Below are 15,768 nucleotides of genomic sequence, written 5' to 3' on the forward strand. Positions count from 1 at the left end.
CTTGAGGTTGGAGGCATTATATTTCATTATCTTTGAACAATACCTGTCACAATATGCATGGATGTTTGACTCTGTATATGGTGTATTTCATCAAGCAAAGAAAAAGAAATCCGTGGGTACTTATGGAAAATGAAATGATATAAGTAGGGGTGTTTGATTGTGAGGTGATGGGAAATAGGGTCTAACACCGCATACAAGATTATTGTACTTATACAGCAAATTGCATGCATGTGTATGTGCGGCTGCTTGTACTAGTCTGGAGTAATGCCAGTTTGAAAGCGCCAGCCCACTGAGATACCAAGCCATAATTTTAACATGAGTAAAATTAGACAATTATCTCGTTAATTCGAGCAGGAGGCAGGGTAACAACAAGTTTGTTTGTTTGTTTCATTTACTTGTTTGTTGTTTAACGCCACACCCAGCAATATTCCAGCTATATGACGGCGGTCTGTAAATAATCGACCAGACAAGTCAATTGATTAACATCATGAACATGGATCTACACAAACGGTACAAGATGACATGTGTCAAAAAAGTCAGGAACCTGACAATCCGATCCTGGGTAACAACAAGTACTACCTTTTAATGTCTTTTGGAATGGCTCAACCAGGGACCTAACTACCGACCTTCTGCTCCATTGTTTGATAGTGAGACAGGCAGGGATGAAAATCTAATGAATTATTGTGGCATGACAAAAACATGTTGGTTGTGTCTAAAGTTATTTCTGTTCATGATGAGTCATCTGATGATTTAAGAATCATATCGCAACTAGGGCTGGGACGATACACCAAAAGTGCGATCCAATATGTATAACAATACCTTGCTCATGATCCGATATGTATCAAAATATGTATCATGTGTTGCGTGCGTATGCCATCTTTTTCATAGACAGGAAGGCCAAATACCTCCACACACACTTATATAAGCTGTCGTCCTCCATATTGCATAGGATACTGCCTAGTCACATATCCAATCAAATTGTTTGGTGTGAGGTGAGTTGAAATGGTGTTTAAGGTCATGTTCAAGATTACTGCACTTATATAGCGACATGCATGCACATTTGTTTATGTGTGTGTGTGTGTGTGAATGTGTTGCTGCTTGTACTAGTCTGGACTAATTCCAATTTAATAGTGCTAGCCCACTGAGATACCATGCTGCAGTTTAACATGAATACCCCACTCAGACACAGTAAACTGACTCCGAGCCGACCAGTCCTTGTTTTAGCCCCTTCATGCGAGCACCAGACAGGGTAACAACGAGTACCATATTCTAAAGACTTTTGGTATGATGCAGCCCTAGATCGAACCCCTGACCTGCTCTCCAGGGGGATGCTCTAACACTAGACCATGGATGCTGGCTTACTGTAGCTGAAGCACTAGAGTGAGTGAGTTGGATTTAACGCCACTTTTAACAGTATTCCAGTTATATCATGGCGTGTCAGCTTAATGTGGGAGGAAAGCCTGAAGTGATGCAGGTCTCAGACGTTTACCACTTCGGTGAAACCCACGAGCACGGGTATGATGCTGACAAACCTAGAAACATAATCGGGGCAAACCGGGATTCGAACCCACAATCATAGGTTTCTGGCGTGCCCAAGGGACGCAACTCTACACAGCGAATCATGGCGCCTTAGACGACTGGGCCACCCCTGACCCCCTGAAGTACTAGAAGGCAGGTAACTGTGTTGATAATATTCGATTATGCAGTCATGTGTGTGCCAGGGTCAAATATGGCACAATGGATGAAAATATTTTCGTTTTAACTTCTAATTAGAGCTTGTATGTTGCAACAGTTATATGAGGTAAGAATCGATATTTTTTACCTTAGTGAGTGACTGTGACCGATACTTGTATCAGGAATTAAACAATCAAGATCCACTGATGCACCGATGTACATCCCACCACTAATCACAACTATCAAATACTGAACAACTGAACACGTTCATTGAAACACAGCACACTAACAATACACTAATCACCAAGAATGCCAAAAATATTGCTTCAATGGTTTCCAGTGCCTTAAGTCCTAAAGATTTGACATCAGGTCAACTGTTCTTTTGTGTCTGGAAACAATTTACATTTATGTCATTCACAAGAATAGAGAATGCTTTGAAGTGATACATTTACTGTTAATCAATGTAGGCATTATTGTACAAACAGTGGGACGTTCTTGGATTAACAATGTGGATAGAAGTCGACGCCCCATTTTAAATTTGAATAATCTTGACATTTGAAAGATGAATAGGTTACAAAGTGTCTGAAGATTCCTCCTCTCAGACAACAAAGGCAATAAAGGCCATATTCTTATCTGTGATAGAATTCATCAAAATAATAGTGTGACTTCAGCCTAAACCTAAAAACAAATTCTGAAAAATAGAGGACAAATAGAGGACACCTTGACATTTTAACATACAATTACAGTCAAGTCCCGTTAATCCGACATTGTTGGTTGCATATGATTATGTTGGATTAACGAGTATGTCTGATAAACGAAATTAGGTATTATCAACGTTCGTGATCGAAAATTGGACAACTACACGATAGATAACGATTCAAACATGTTGTAATAAAAAAAGGAAATATTCATATTGTTGTGTTACATTGTTCGCGGAATATGTTTTCTAGTCATGCAACCTCTAAAGTTTAACACAAAACACAAAGTTTATCTCTGCAGCCGTTTAAATATGCAGCTACTCGCCGACTCGTCTCGCATCAAAACACAGGGCTATGTACTCGCGGGCAGATGACCATGGAGTCCACTGATCACCGTGTCGGATTAACGAGACTGATTAATGAGTGATTTCAGCGAATCGTTGCAAATTAGGTGTGTTGGAGTCGGAGTGCGAGACTGTCGGATTAACGGGTCTAAACAGCACTGATTTAATCGGTTCCCATCATTTGTGTCGGATAAAGCCGATTATCGGATTTACGAGTGTCTGATAAACGAGACTTGACTGTACACAGACTCATCTGTAATCTTAAGTATAACAATATATAGTGAAATACTGTTAATCCAGAGAGTAGGGCTTTCTTTAAAATTGTCCATATTAACAAGTTTCCAAAATACAGGTTTATGGTTACGAAGCAATGTCATTTTGTGTCCATATAAGCATTTCTGACAGGAAATCATCTTGAAGATGGGGTTTCTGGTTTCTGCTTATAGCAGAGATTTCTTATGATTACAGAAATGTTTTTGTCACTTTTATTTACATCTCTAACGTATATTATTTGTTCAACGTTTAAAACATCCACCCTCGTTCATTTATGTCCACTTGTGGCATAAAATGGAGGACACATAAAATCCCACGTACCCCGAGTGATCCTGCTACAACAAATCTACTTTACCGACATGTTTTAATACGACATTGGAAAAGAAAAAAACAAATTCTTCAAAATTGATAGAAAACAGTTGTTTGATTGAGTTGACGTTTACTTGTTACTTATGTCGCGTGACTATCACTCGGAAAAAGCATGCGTTTCGGAGCGGGATATAAGGGTTTTATTTCACTGCTGAGATATTTATGTCCCTCCAAGGCGGGATACATCATATTTTATCAAGATCACATAACCCAATAAAATCTCATCATTCCGACATGGAGGTATGATAAGTGGTTTTGTTCAGAAGGCAAAACATAACTCGTCAAACAGATTCCCACCTTTAAGATACGGAGAGAGAGTCTTTCCATAATGGATTCAGAAAACGAATCTATTTCCACATGTTACAGTTTGGGTAACAATTGGTCTTCAGCAACCCACGCTTGTTGTAAAAGGAGAGTGAAACACAACCGAGTGGTCAGACTCGTCAACTTGGTTGATGCATGTCATTAGATCCCAATTGCGTAGATTGAGAGTCACATGTCAATCACTGGATTATCTGGTTCAGACTCGATTACGGTATTTACAGAATGCCGTCATATACTGGAATACTGCTTTTAATTTGTAAATTCCGATTTAATTCTTGCTCCTTTAATGAATGTAAATAGTGATGTATATATGTTGACATACTTTGTCAACTGCCTACAAGGCTCAAAAGACACTTAGAAGACAAATTCAAGACATCGCAGCACAACACTGACTCATGTGACTGTAGACGCTGAATGTATCAGCAGTACATTACACAGTAATGGGACAATGCAGTAATTGTGTTTGCTTCTTTCATTCAGCAATATATACAAACAAACTTTGAACAAGTCCATGTTTCCATGTTTTGCCATGAATATATATACTTTTAATAAATAAAAAAAGTAACTGGACAAATAGATAAACTGCCAGGTGAAAGCAAGGTAGATGTAGCTACCCGGCAAAATGTGTCACAATTACATGTATTTAGTAGGCAAAATGTGTCACAATTACATGTATTTAGTAGGCAAAATGTGTCACAATTACATGTATTTAGTAGGCAAAATGTGTCACAATTACGTGTAGGAAGTAGGCAAAATGTGGCTCAATGACATGTAGGAAGCAGGTAAAATGTTGCACAATAGCATGTAGGTACCTGGTAAAAGGCGGCACAATGGCATGTACGAAGCAGGTAAAATGTGGCAGAAAAGCATGTAGGTACCCAGCAAAAGAGGTAGTATACATAATTGTGACACAACACTTAGAGGTAGTACACATAATTGTGGCACAACACCTGGAAGTAGTACACATAATTGTGGAACAACACCTAGAGGTACTACACATAATTGCAGCACAACACCTAGAGGTAGTACACATAATTGCAGCACAACACCTAGAGGTAGTACACATAATTGTGACACAACACCTAGAGGTAGTACACATAATTGTGGCACAACACCTAGAGGTACTACACATAATTGTAGCACAACACCTAGAGGTAGTACACATAATTGTGCACAACACTTAGAGGTAGTACACATAATTGTGGCACAATACCTAGAGGTAGTACACATAATTGTGGCACAACACCTAGAGGTAGTACACATAATTGTAGCACAACACCTAGAGGTAGTACACATAATTGTGCACAACACTTAGAGGTAGTACACATAATTGTGGCACAATACCTAGAGGTAGTACACATAATTGTAGCACAACACCTAGAGGTAGTACACATAATTGTGGCACAATACCTAGAGGTAGTACACATAATTGTAGCACAACACCTAGAGGTAGTACACATAATTGTAGCACAACACCTAGAGGTAGTACACATAATTGTGCACAACACTTAGAGGTAGTACACATAATTGTGGCACAATACCTAGAGGTAGTACACATAATTGTAGCACAACACTTAGAGGCAGTACACATAATTGTGGCACAACACCTAGAGGTACTACACATAATTGTAGCACAACACTTAGAGGTAGTACACATAATTGTGACACAACACCTAGAGGTAGTACACATAATTGTAGCACAACACTTAGAGGTAGTACACATAATTGTGGCACAACACCTAGAGGTACTACACATAATTGTAGCACAACACCTAGAGGTACTACACATAATTGTAGCACAACACCTAGAGGTAGTACACATAATTGTGGCACAACACCTAGAGGTAGTACACATAATTGTGGCACAACACCTAGAGGTAGTACACATAATTGTGGCACAACACCTAGAGGTACTACACATAATTGTAGCACAACACTTAGAGGTAGTACACATAATTGTGACACAACACCTAGAGGTAGTACACATAATTGTAGCACAACACTTAGAGGTAGTACACATAATTGTAGCACAACACTTAGAGGTAGTACACATAATTGTAGCACAACACCTAGAGGTAGTACACATAATTGTAGCACAACACCTAGAGGTAGTACACATAATTGTGGCACAACACCTAGAGGTACTACACATAATTGTAGCACAACACTTAGAGGTAGTACACATAATTGTGGCACAACACCTAGAGGTACTACACATAATTGTAGCACAACACCTAGAGGTACTACACATAATTGTAGCACAACACCTAGAGGTAGTACACATAATTGTGGCACAACACCTAGAGGTAGTACACATAATTGTGGCACAACACCTAGAGGTAGTACACATAATTGTGGCACAACACCTAGAGGTACTACACATAATTGTAGCACAACACTTAGAGGTAGTACACATAATTGTGACACAACACCTAGAGGTAGTACACATAATTGTAGCACAACACTTAGAGGTAGTACACATAATTGTAGCACAACACTTAGAGGTAGTACACATAATTGTAGCACAACACCTAGAGGTAGTACACATAATTGTAGCACAACACCTAGAGGTAGTACACATAATTGTGGCACAACACCTAGAGGTACTACACATAATTGTAGCACAACACCTAGAGGTAGTACACATAATTGTGGCACAACACCTAGAGGTAGTACACATAATTGCAGCACAACACCATGTATATGTAGGTACAAGGTAAAAGGAAGGCTGGGGACCATGTATGGTTAGATAACATCAGTGTAGGCAGACTGCAAGAGTCCACTGAACCCAAGAAGGCATGCCTAGTATGTACCTGCCCTGACAGTCTCTGTGAAGTGGGGGATTATCAGCACCATCACCCGAACACTTCCAAGAAATACTCCCAATGCCACTCAAACATGGCCGACTTACTGCCTGCATGACTTCCTCACAGACTCAAAATCAGGATCATGAGAAACCAGTGTATTGGTGGTGGAACCTCAGGTTCTTGAAAACATGGCACCGATAAAATATATGCCCTTGGAACTATACAAACAAGACATGCCTATGGTTTAAATACTATACCTAAATACTTTGGTACTAATGGACACCAATAATGTTAAATACACTGCCAGGCAAAAGAAAGTGTACACCCATGTTTGATGGTGGCTTAAAGTGAAACAAGCAAGAAATGGTTATTCAATGGTGGTGTATTTGATGTGGTATCATAGGGTCTAATGGAGTTTAAACTTGAGGTGTTTCCGGGACAAGCTGCTTTCTGTTTGTTAGTTTTTGTTTAAATCCAATTTCCAAGTGTACATTTTCTTTTGCCTGCAGGTGATAAAAGCAAATTGATTAACTGTACCATCAATGCTTACAAAGTAAGAAGATGTTCACAACTGGCCAAAACAAAGTTATTTCAAAGATGAAGTCAATATAGTCTCAAAGTCTTTGGTAATCATTTTCCAAATTCAGGAGTTGAAACTATCTAAACCAAAAGTCAGAACAGCACATAAGGAGTTGCTGCTGACAATTTCTTCAGAAGGATTTGATACAGAAAAGTGTTGATGCCTCCCATCGAAACACGTCACCATGACCACTCATCATGAAAACCTGGTGTCATCACTGATTTTCAGTGATCCGTTCATATAATTTTCACTGCTATTTTGCCTTTTATACCCAACAGACCAATGAAGATCCGTGGTAGAATAGGTTTTCCGCAACCCATGCTCTATGTAAAAGGTGACTATGCTTGTCGTAAGAGGCAACTAACTGGATTGGGTGGACAGGCTTGCTGACTTGATTGATGAATGTCATTGTATCCCAATTGCGTGGATTGATGCTCATGATGTCAATCACTGGAGTTTCTGGTCCAGATTCCATTATTTACAAGCCGCCATCATATGGCTGGAATATTGCTGAGGGCAGCGTTAAACAACAAACAAAAAAACAAACTTTATGCCCAATGAAATGTTTCGGCAGATAATCGAGACTAGTTATTCTCTGGCTTTGACTTCTTATATTGAATACTTGTCCCACTCTTTGCCAAGGGAGCAGACAAAGTTAATGCTTGTAGACTTAAAATAACATATTTCTGAGACAAAACTGTCGAAATGAAACTATCATAATATCAAATATTCCTAATATCCCAGCGGCAGTGAAGATACCACTGTCCTTAAGGGTCTCACATGTAACAAATCATTTCCTCAGAGTTAACCGTTAACTTTTTAAAATCACCATGACCTTAGCCGCATTCACATTTATGTATTTGTCACAATCAGAAAGAGAACAGAGTCAAAAACAGAACATGGTAACACACATTCAAAAACATTCTGGCACAAAAGGTCACATTTGTGACCCTGGAAATGGACAGGCTATATACCATGTTCTTTAGGAAAAGATATATATTGATAAATGAATATCACCCAATCTAACCAATATTTCATTGAAGATATTAATGACATAATCATATCAATATAAATTTAGCTTGCATACTTGAAGTTCAATAACTCAATGACACAAAATGTAAGGTTTATCATCATGTAAAGAAATCCCTTGGAGGAAGTCATCTGGAAAATATCATGTATATCTGCAATGTATGAAACCAAAATGGCTGCCATGAGGATCATTACTAGTGACATCAATATTTGTACTCTGTTCATTACTTAATAAGATATAACCATCATAGCGACATCAGTGAACACGAAATATATCAATGGTACTGTTTGTACACCTTTTTAGCTCCAGTTTTCATTGGGCTTCTCATCTGATTATTCAGAAACTGGTGGCATGTGTTCACACGCTGAAGTTCTATTTCAAGGTGTGTATTTAAAGTTTTCGTAGAAACTTTCCCTATCACCGACCAGATCTACAAGAAGATGCACCCAGAATCTGCCTCTCCGATAAAATCAAATGATTATACAGCTCTGAATGAAACTTATAGAATTGTGTAAATCCTGCAGCAGTTTAGATCTGCAAGCACCTGTAGGACCTGCCAACATGGTGATTTCAACTGGCACACGATCCACCAGTCCCCGTTGTTTGGCAAAGATACGAACGATTATAATACTCTGCATCAGGAAGACATGGCCCGCAGCAGTTCATGGAGTGCAGGGGGGACAATCAAGTACACCTCTGGACCTCTGCTTAATATCCCGGGGTACATAAACATCATCATAATATGACTACACCACTGCCACAAGTGTCCTGGTTTACTGCAACCTTATGGATAAATGCCAGCGTAAGGACTTGCATAATCCATCTTATTTGCGCAAATGACAGTTCTTATCCCCCGAGATGCGTGTTACTGTAACAACTTGACTCGGAGAAATCATCATCGTTTTTCACTTCACTTCAATACATTATCGGTGTGTTTTTTAGAAATGAAACGTTTATTAGCATGTATTCTTGAACAGGCAGAACCCTGGTCAATGACTTGGACAGGATGTTGATCATGAAGACAAGCCTTCACTTCACATACAATCAAAGCCTCCCTTTGCTCTCAAGTGTATCACAAACATCATTATGTAATGGTAACAATCTAGATGAAAAGACAAGAACACTTCAGTGTACATTTCTTCCACTTTACCTGCTGGGGGGATAAGGATGCTCAGGTCTCCTCCAGTCCTGAATCAACCCACCTCCTGCTTTACCCTGAAACCACCTTCACCATTTTCATATATGCCCACCAAGCTCGGTAACACCCTATACTCTCAAGGTACCACACTGTCATATCTAGATAAGGCTAAAAAAAATAATAGTATTGATACTCAGGCACCGCCCACATCATCATGAAGTTCACCTCATGTTTTGTTTTGATTTCCATTTAAAAAAAAAATCCTTAAATATTCCAAGTCCAACAGTAGTCAAATACTGTATTCCAATATTTTTCTCATCAAGGTCTTCATTTATGTAGGGAGGCCCTTTCCCAGGTTGAATGTACACAATTGTTTATTTGGTTACACAACTGTTTACTTGGTTACATACTAGTCTGAACAACCAAAAAAGGCACTGCTCACCTGCAGTATATTTTAAAAAAACATTGCCTGAGAACCAATTCTTATATTTTTTTAAGCCTAACTTGTCTTGAAATATCCAGTTTCATCCTGTCACCATCCTTCCATTTTAAATATCAGTGCCCATTCAGGTACAAACCTCCCCAACCCATTTATAAATATCCCTGCTTTCACAGAATTACCCACCTCATGTTGAAATACCACCACCATTCCAGGTGTCACCCTACCCATCTTGAAATAGTCCCATCACCCATTTCCAAATACACCTGTCTTGGTACTTTCCTCCTCAAATATAAAACCATTACTATTTGAAGGTGTAACACCTCAAGAAAAAGGTACATGTCATTCCCTTTTTGATCTGCAAAGGATCACCATGACTAAATATCCAAAATATATTCCTCCAGTTATTTGCCTAGTGTCATCCCAGATTTTCAATAATTGTCGCCGCTATTTCGCCTTTTACACCCAATGGAATCTGTTTGTCACATAATCAAGACATTTTATATTTAAACATTTTTGTGTCCATATTCTTGTTTTCAAATAGCAATAAAAGAGACACTAAAATATGCGTGCATATTTAATTCCAACATGAAAGTATTTAACATACATTCCATAAAATTTTAAACAACCAAACTGTAACAGTTTTGTACATCAGGAAAAAAAGCATTGACCTGTTCGTTAAAACATGACCTGCATTAGAATGAGAAAAATTTCTGTTCTTTTTTTTTTTCTTTTTTTCTTTTTTTCTTTTTTTTGGGAGGTGGGAGAGGGGGGTGTGTGGGAGGTGGGTTGGTTATGACAGTGCAAATAGAATATAATATTCACCAAAAACTGCATATGGCGCAAAATCTAGGGTAGAAAAATACATATTCTGACTGCTGGTACAAGACCCTAAAGCTATAAGAAGGAACCTTTTTAACCTGTAATCACTATTTCTCAAACATTTCATTGACTTGTTTGGAACTTAGAATCCTGTTTATCATGACTATCCTTTTCCGTAGATTATAAAGTTATGTATACAACAATAATAAAGGGACAAAAATATTTCCATAATCATAAAAAAATTCTGCTAAAAGTAATCTTCAGTCCATTGTAAGCATGTTTTTATGAGTCACTACTAAATAGTTATGATACCAGGAGTCCGGAAAAAGGTGAGCATATCCTGTCCCACCGGTGGCACCCATCACAAACACATGCAAAGGCAAAAAAGGCAAAGGCAAGAAATGTTAAAAAAGCAATACCTTAATCCTAATTCATAAAGAGTATTTTTTCCAAAAGAAGAAAAGCAAACGTCAGAAAGGAATGTTTTGAGCTGCAAGTAGTCGAGGCTTTTGACACAGACAATTTGACACCGGTGTCATACCGAGATACACAATTACCCGGCAACATGTTTCACTTTGAAGACTATAGATTACATTTTATACTTTACACTAAATGTCCAGGTGAAAAAGAAAACGTATCACTCTGCAATAAGGATACATAAGGCTTAAAAAAATAAAAGAATTGGTTCTCAGGTAATGTCTTTTGAAAGCATAGTGCAGGTGGGCAGTTTCTTTTTTGGGGGGTTGTTCAAACTAGTATATTGTAACCAAACAAACAGTTGTGTAACCAAATAAACAATTGTGTACAATCAACCTGAGAAAGGGACTCCCTACATAAATGTAATCCTTGATGTGAAATATATTGGAATACATTATTTGAGTACTGTTGGACTTATATTTAAGGATTTATTTTTTTTAAATGGAAAAGAAAAACGAAACATGCAGTGAACTTTATGATGAAATTGGCAGTGCCTGAGAACAAATACTATATTTTTTTAAGCCTAAATACAAAGTCACATCAATATTTTTCCAGCTGAACACAGGTCGTAGACACCACATATCAAGACAAGGCAGTTTTTTAACATATAAGTAAATCTGTCTGAGAAATATCATTTAAAGATTCTGTTGCCTGTAAATCACATACACTTGAGGCTGTTATCAATATTTGACAAGCACAGAGTCTTACAGATATTTTATTCTTGGACAGATACAGTATAGATATGAACATACTGTATGTATTCCAATAAAATCACAACACATTTTACAATCTAGAAATCAATTCTTCAATGTTTTTTGTGTGATGATGTATAGACAAAATATAAGTCCCATTTCTAAAGTTTTTTGTTATGATTAACATAAAAATATGACAGTGGCAAAACCTATCATAAAGTCCAAGAAGATGATAATTAAATATTGCAATAATTAATAAATAACTGTGTCTTACTGCTAATTACAAAAAAAAGAAATCTGATAGCGAGAATGATACTGTATAGATAGATAGATTCTGGCTATATCATGAGCATATGTTTATGAATCACTATCAAATAGTTATGATACCAGGTAATGGCAGGTATACATGAAAAGGTGAGCGTATCCTGCCCCAGCGGTGGCACCTGTCACGAACACATGCAAAGGCAAGTCATATTTCAACCTGAAAAAAACATGGGAACATATGGTACAAGTCAAAATAGGGAATAGCACTGGACATCATATTTGTCACTGATGCGTCATGTTTAGAAATGTCCTCAACATATCTGCCATAAAACGTTTTGAAAACTTTGCTGAGGCCATGAAAGTTGTAATCTTGATTAATCAACTTCTGAGCAAGGGTTGTATGACCTTCTTTGAAATCTTGGAAAAAAGAGCATGCTCGTTTGTATCTCAAATTTTTTTATATCTAGACACCAAAGGCTGGAGCTGCTGGAATATTGCTCAACATGAAGGGAAAGTTGACTATTGGAAAGCTGATGTCATCCCTCTTGTCATACAGTCTTGTGGAGAGTGTTTTGTAGAGCTGCTGGAATATTGCTCAACATGAAGGGAAAGTTGACTATTGGAAAGTTGATGTCATCCCTCTTGTCATACAGTCTTGTGGAGAGTGTTTTGTCACTCTGAATCTTTATGCAAAGATCTAAATATGAAACAGATGAAGCGGTCTCACTGGTCTCTTTTATTTCTAGTTCTGGTGGGTAAATCAGTGGTAGGAAATTGGCTATTTGATGATTATTAACTGATGTCAGATCATTGATTTACCTGAAGCTTAAGTTAAACTTCTTGACAAACTTACTTTGCTTTGACTTTGCCAATCCGAGCAGAAGCTCAGATTCATATGCATAAACAAACAAATATGCACGAAGGGGACACAATTGAAGTCCATAGATATGCTTACTTCCTGCCTAAATGTTTTACCCAAAATTTGACATAGATGTTATCAATGAGGAAGTCCAGCATTTCACATATTGTTTTCTCAGTAAACTTCAGACAGCATTTGCTTTCATTTTTGACAAATTGTGCTGTACCTCTGAATATAGATACGTTACTGTAACAAAAGTCCCATGAATGAAGGAATTAAGCTTTTCCTTAAGTTTGCCATGTTGGATAGTGGTGTACAAAGTTCTTTTCTGAGATTGCAAAATGTCAAGCAAATCCTTTGAATTTTTGAGAATCCATATGGCATGAATTCCACTGGTCTCAAATACCTTCTGTGAATATAAAGAAAGTCCTTCCTTGATTGTATTTAGGATTATGGTTTGTCTTTGAGACAGGGATTTGTTGGTAAATTTGCTGGACTCAGCAATATATCTCCATTTGCCAGCTTTGTTATGGAGCTTTGGAATCCAATAGAAAAGAGGAATGGACATGTCTCAGGTTTTAGAGTCATGTCAAACGTTTCTTGTACTGATGCATGGTTTGGGCGGATTTCTTCCTCAGTTAACATACTGTCTTAATGTGACATTATTTGATATGTCTTACAACGCGCTGGTGCATGTGTGTTGCAGACACACGTGACGTTGCTGTTGAATAATTTGCATACTCGTATATGCAAGGGGCCGACGTATGGTTCTCAGTAGGAAGTGACAACTTAGAGACGATGGCTTGCGGTATATACAGTTTTACTTTACACAGGTAGATATATACATACAAAACACAGTATGTGCCAGGTCTGTACATAGTGGTAGTGGTTGTTGTCTAGGTGCCCTGGAGCACCCAGCCTAACCCTAGCTAGGCTAAGGGTAAGACTTTTCTCTCTCTCTCTCTTTCTCCCTCTCTCACTTATATACTTACTTACTTACTTTGGAGATTTAACGTGCGCTTTCTGACTGATGCGTATTTCGCACACGGTTTCTCTTGACCAAGGCTTATATAGGTCACCTGACATTTAGTAATTAAATATAAACAACAGCAATTCATCAGTGACATACTTGCACATCTCGATCAGGATGGTAGACAATCGATGTACATATACAATGGGAATTTATAATTAGGATTAGCATCTTATAAATAAGGGCAATTAAGTGTTTCAAGGCATATAGATGTCATGGCTCCTGGGGAATTATAGTTTGGAATTAAATGTTCATTCAGACAACAGTTGTAGTAAATCAGTCGCAATGTCATGTCACTTGTACCAAGTTCTTTGATCAAACAATTAATGTAGTGATGATTATATATAATGGTTATGTTATTTGAGGCCTTGTCCTTGGGAACAACTACAAACCTTTCAAACATGTTTTAAAAGAAATTGTTTTTCAATAGATTCTTTAACTTAGATAAATGATGAGTCTGTCTGTGCTCCTTTTATCAATTGTCTGAACAATCCCCTTCAGCCTCTAATTCTTAATAATAAAAAAAACTTAATGTCCAAATCAACTTAAAAGATGAAAGCTTTTTCTTGAGATTAACAGAGAATGTCCTTCATTCAAAGATAAAGTGTTAAGTTAAAGCCACTGATGGCTTAATGGCAGGAATTGCTCGTATGCAAGTTGTAGACGCTAAATCTCCATCCCATAGACAGGAGACGAACAAGGGACAACTTGTAAAATACAAACTGCAAATATTACAAAAGGAGATCACTTGACAGCACGCTTTCCTTGACTTGTTGAAAGAGAAACATGTCCCTTTTAACACTTCACAAACATAATTTCTTAAGAGATATGAATGAATGCATTTAGAGCTTTGTTCAGAAATGCATAGCATCTCTGTAGGCGCCTCACTCTGTTGAATAGATTTGTTCAAACACGCTGATGAATGAACCTAGGCGTCTTTATGAATTCTTTACAATATTAGCTTTAATTGGCAGGAAAAACAAAGCAAACAATAAACAATAAAAAAATGCCAGTCCTCTTTGGTTAGTAGCTCAGGGATAAGGCGGACTTGTTAAAATATTTTTATTCAATCTTTTAAATATTCTCCAAATTGCTCTGACTCTTGTTAATGTGATAAGCAAATTACACAGAAATTGTAAGGAGACATCTTTCTTCAAGAATGAATTACAAACAAGCACTGCCGTGCCAATGGCAAAGTTCAACACTTTGAACATATTTGGATAATAACATAGAACAAAAACAATTTTCGAAATAGTTAGCCAGAACTTTCCAGCAAAGACAACTAAACTGTTGGGGTTTTTTTCAAATTTCTAAGAAAAGAATTTATTTTGCTCTTACATCATTACTTTGATTTTTTTTTCAGACATCAAACATATATTCAAACATCAAAGACAAAAGAAAAATCACTTCTTGATATGATCGGGCACTACAAATTTCTATTATTTACAAGCATTTGAAAAATACTATCAGTAGGAGTGTTTTTGAACACGTGACCTTGAATTTCTAAAACAGCAGAAGACATCACTTTAGCACATGGTTATGTATAAAGTTCATGTAGATATATCAAAGAGTCCAGAGTCCTCTCAGTAAAGGAAGTCAATCTTGAATATCAGTTTATTTGATCTTGTTTCCATAGCAAAAGTAAAGAATTGGGAAACAATCTAAATACCAAAAGGCACAACTTCTGCACATGATGTGTGTGCAAAAAGTTATGAAGATTTTTGAAACAGAAAGGCAAGAGTTGCCAAAAGACAAATTAAAGAAGAGAAAATTGAATATGGAACCCAAAATACAACAAAACGACTTACACTGCGAAACTATTAGCTTAGTAATAATTCATTCACATACATGTGTCAATTCAGAACAGAAGACGAATCTACATCGAAATGTTGCTTATGTAATAAAACAGAACTTGTTATCCATTAAGTTGTACGTTTCTTATATATGT

At 37.3% G+C, this 15,768-nt stretch overlaps 1 protein-coding gene across 1 annotated transcript in view; it reads right to left on the reverse strand.

Moving 5' to 3' along the window:
• The window catches only part of LOC124119095, a 113,338-nt gene that overhangs the window by 46,797 nt on the left and 50,773 nt on the right, over positions 1-15,768 (reverse strand). The window lies entirely within an intron of this gene.

The sequence above is a fragment of the Haliotis rufescens genome, unplaced genomic scaffold, assembly GCF_023055435.1.
Source record: "Haliotis rufescens isolate VD_foot unplaced genomic scaffold, xgHalRufe1.0.p SCAF_3, whole genome shotgun sequence".
NCBI lineage: Eukaryota > Metazoa > Mollusca > Gastropoda > Lepetellida > Haliotidae > Haliotis > Haliotis rufescens.